The sequence below is a fragment of the Lithobates pipiens genome, unplaced genomic scaffold (genome assembly GCF_037356315.1).
Source record: "Lithobates pipiens isolate NorthernLeopardFrog02 unplaced genomic scaffold, aLitPip1_a1.2 Scaffold_101, whole genome shotgun sequence".
NCBI classification, from domain to species: domain Eukaryota; kingdom Metazoa; phylum Chordata; class Amphibia; order Anura; family Ranidae; genus Lithobates; species Lithobates pipiens.
The window spans coordinates 339,480-344,205 of NW_027507688.1; the positions used below are offsets into that span (position 1 = coordinate 339,480).

Genomic DNA, 4,726 nt, shown 5'->3' on the forward strand with positions numbered 1-4,726 from the left:
TCTTCTCCCCGACATCCTCTGACAGATCTTTGGTCTTCCCCATGATGGTGAGGATTGGAGGGAAGGGATTCTGTGGACAGGCGTCTTCTATACACATAACGAGTTGTCGTTAGGAGAACCTTCTTACATTGACAGGACTAATCTGTGTACCACATGAGCACCTACTGGAGCCAGTCTGTGGGGGGAGGGTTATTGTTGGTTGGTAGGTGTTTTTTCCCCCACTGTATATAGTACATAGCCGGCCTTTCTTTAGCAAAGTTGTGAAGAAGAGCCTAGAAAATACCTGAAAGGTAGCCGAGTGCTCCACCTACTGGCTGACACTGAGAATACAGAACAATCACACCTACCTGCAAGAAATCTATTCTAAGGTGTGTAATAAAATCCATACAAACCCACGACATTCACTTCATTCCTTTACATTTTATCCCATCGCTAATCTGCACTCCACATATAATTCCAGTCTCTGGGGAGAATCTTGGCGATTATGTTGGCCGGGAATCGAACCCGGGTCGTCTGCTTGGAAAGCAGCTGTGCTCACCACTGCACCACCAACACAAAAAGTTGCATGTTTTTGTTGTGTGGGGGGAAACCGGAGTACCCGGGGAAAACCCACGCAAGCACAGGGAGAACATGCAAACTCCATGCAGATGGTGTCCTGGTCAGGTCTTGAACCGAGGACCCCAGTGCTGCAAGACTCACCTCTAAGCCTCTGTGCTGCCCCATCTTAATGTGGAACTTCACCTAAAAAGGGAAGTTCCCCTCCTCCTCCTCCTCCCTCGCTCCTCCTCCGCATCTTCAACCTGAACCCTGAAGGGGCGGGGACAGGACACCTCACCTGGGAATGGAAGGCTTGCTCCTAATAGATGGTGGAGACAGTCCACTGACAATACTGCTTTATATTTGTTGTGTCTTCCCCTTCACACAGCACAACTTCAACAACATTCGAAAAATTTCTACTCACCTGTAAAGGGGGAACTCCATGCAAACAAAATTACCTCCAAAATCTATACCAGACCCCCATCCGTGCACCCAGCCTGGCAGGCCAGGAAAGAGGGGGTGAGCATGCACCTCCCCCAACAGGGGCAGGCTGGGCCGGGGGGCAGGGGCAGCGGACTTATCTAACACCCTCCCCCCCACCAGCGAACTTATCTACCACCCTACCCCCCAGTGGACTTATCTAACACCCTCCCCCCCACCAGCGAACTTATCTAACACCCTCCCCCCACCAGCGGACTTATCTACCACCCTACCCCCCAGTGGACTTATCTAACACCCTCCCCCCCACCAGCGGACTTATCTAACTCCCTCCCCCCCACCAGCCTACTTATCTAACACCCCCCCACCAGCGAACTTATCTAACTCCCTCCCCCCCTCCAGCGGGCTTATCTAACACCCTCCCCCCACCAGCGGACTTATCTAACACCCTCCCCCCACCAGCCTACTTATCTAACACCCTCCCCCCCACCAGCGGACTGATCTAACACCCTCCACCCCACCAGCGGACTTATCTAACACCCTCCCCCCCACCAGCGGACTTATCTAACACCCTCCCCCCACCAGCGGACTGATCTAACACCCTCCCCCCCACCAGCGGACTTATCTAACACCCTCCCCCCACCAGCGGACTTATCTAACACCCTCCCCCCACCAGCCTACTTATCTAACACCCTCCCCCCCACCAGCGGACTTATCTAACACCCTCCCCCCACCAGCGGACTTATCTAACACCCTCCCCCCCACCAGCGGACTTATCTAACACCCTCCCCCCACCAGCGGACTTATCTAACACCCTCCCCCCCACCAGCCTACTTATCTAACACCCTCCCCCCCACCAGCGGACTTATCTAACACCCTCCCCCCTACCAGTGGACTTTCCCAACCAATCACCCCCTCCGGCATGCACGGCCAGCAGCACAGACACACAGCCACCTCCTAGACCCCCCGGTCAGTGGTGCGGACTGATCTGGGAGGACACCCGCCCGCTGCATGCCTGCCACTTACCCCATCTTAGTGGTGGGTCAGGCAGCAGGTGAATTGCAGCACGATACATATAGGGGGTGGAGAGGAGAGAGGGGGCGGCGCCCTGGTGCCCCTAATGGGCCTGCATTGCATTTTAGTTCTTCTGCTTTGAATGGAGCCCTCAGTGAGCTGATTTGGTGGTTCAATGGACCACTTGACTGGACTAGCTCTGTGGAAAGAGAAAAAGAAGAGATATTACAGAATGTTACACACGACTATGGCCTTCCATCTACATTAAAGACGTCCCTCAGTTTTCTAGTACTGATCAGTTTATGCCAATTCCCCAAATGTCCATTTATATAAGGTGGTCTTCTCCACAGAAGCAGCTGGCCAGATACTTGGCGGAGGTTTTGGTGTTGGGTAGAGGAACCCTCTCTATATGTTTAGCTAGTGCCATGAGCCAAGTCATCTTAGGTACTGGAGGAGAACAAATGCCATAGAGGAGAACATTACTTTACTGGGATCCCTGAGGGAAGTTAGAGGAACACTTAATGGGATGTCCCAACTGGGCTGACCAACCACTGCCAAGCAAGCCGGAAAACCTTTCCTAATCACTATTCTTCCCCCTGGACAAAGCACCCCCCTCCCCCACCTTCCTCATAACACTAGGAAAGGAACATTCATCAAAGATCTGCAACTTTGGAAAATTCCATATGAACTGAGATTTGGTCCCCTCTAAAATGTCCTCCAGATACCAAAAGGTTTTGTTCTCCCTCCTCTAATCCACAACTGCCCCCGTGTATGGGAGATCGTACTTCATAGACAGGGGACTTTATCCTAGATAACTATGTAACTACAGGAAAGGATACTTACTATTATGGTCCGGCCATATTCCCGATAATCGGGATGGATCTCAGAAAGTTTATGAATAGTCCAGCATTGTGAGTCTGTTGTGTGGTTGTGTCAGGCCGGGATGAAGTTGGGTATGCATCCTCAGTGACCATAGCTTCTTCTTCACTCCTGTAAGAGAAATTGGAAGGTAAATCATTTGTTATTTTTTACTAAAGTTATGAGATGTTGTAAAATGTCATTAGAAGGACTGGGAGAGATCATTTGTCAGCCTGGACTGATGTGCCGGGCCAAGAAGGAAGCAAGCATGGCCGCTGCCTTGGTGGTGTATTGGAGTCTTGCCTCCCCCTTTCCTCTGCCACCTTCTGGCCAGAAAATAAGGAACCCTCCATGGACATGGCTGAATATTGCCCATGCGGGGGTCTAGTCTGTGTTTCCAGGGAAAGAGATAGCTCCTCATACGGCTAGAAGGAACATGACAATGTAGCCATTTTATCCTTAAATGAGGCTTCTTGGCCGTATACAACTTAACTAAAAAACATGTACAATGAATCCCCAGGACATAATAACAGTGTACTCGGCACTCCTAACTCCACACCCAAATATACACCTAGGGGAATACATTAGTATCTGGATCTTCAGCATAATCTGCAATGCCATTAATGGCTGGATGGAAGGACATTATATGGTCCTACTGCATAGGTGGCAGACCTGGCTCTCTTGTTATTTCTTCATAAAGTGAGCTGCTGGTAGTTACATATTTCACCACTAATCATCATTATCTAACCGAGAGGCTCTTCTCACTTTTCCCCACCAGACGTTTTCTCTTCCAGTGACTGGAATTCGTATCATGGGCTCATGGGACTTGTCATCTCCAGTCATTAGTGATTGGCCTCGTCCAATAATCCAGAACATCAAATGATCATCTGGATCCCAAATCAGTTTAGAGAAATCGGGAAACCAACTGAATGATAATTGCAGTTTGGTTACCATGGACACCAACACTTTACATAATTCATTTACCATTAGGGGAATCTTAGATGAGCTTTGTGCAAAGAATACAATATAACCTTTCCATTAAGAGTAGCAAAAATCCCTCCCATGACCCTGTTTTTCCAATTTTACTATCACTACAGATTATCCTCCAGATCTAAAGATCAGTGCACCATCATTGGTGATGTCACATTGTACAAAGGAAATTCCAATGAAGAAACTTACGTGTTGATTGGAGATCTGCTGCTTGTATGGAATTCCCCATCATCGAGGTGTATCATTATGTCGATGGGTTCTGATGGTGGGACAGCGGGGATCTCACTCTCAATCCAAAACTAAAGAGAAAAAAAAGTCATATTCATTATCATAGAAGCTCCAGGATGACATAAAACAGATCTATCATATAACATCCTTCAGTTCAAAGCAGGTGAAGCAATAGATGATTTCTGATTGGTTGGTAGAAGTTTCTGCATTTCTCCCATTGCTTGACTGATTAAGCTGAAGAGGAAATAGTTTGATCCAGGGAATTGCGACAACTGCCTGTGTGAGGTCACCGAGGAATCCGTCTGTCTTTATGAGACAAAACTGCCCCCCGATCCCTGACCGCAGTTTTTTTTTTGCCTTGCTCTGGAACAAACTGTTACTGTTTTTGGTCCACTTGCCAACCAGCCGCCGTCATTATACTGCGGCAGGTCGGCACAATCCCGCGAGCCGTCGTCACTGTACGTCGGCTCCTTTAAACGGGATAGCAGGCATGCGCGTGCCCGCTGCATTGCAGGGGGGTGCCAATGCTCAAGACCGGCAGACGCGATGACCGCACGCGATCATGGGCACGAGAGGCAGAACAGGGATGTGTGTCTGTAAAGGGAAGATATTTGCCAGCACACCAGGGAACGACATAAATAGCATCCAAACGGGTAAAACA

At 49.3% G+C, this 4,726-nt stretch overlaps 1 non-coding gene across 1 annotated transcript; it reads right to left on the reverse strand.

The window, feature by feature from the left end:
- Nucleotides 1-483: 483 nt before the first annotated feature.
- On the reverse strand, nt 484-555 carry TRNAG-UCC (transfer RNA glycine (anticodon UCC)). The gene has a single exon. It is a non-coding gene; the product is annotated as a tRNA-Gly (tRNA).
- Nucleotides 556-4,726: the final 4,171 nt, after the last annotated feature.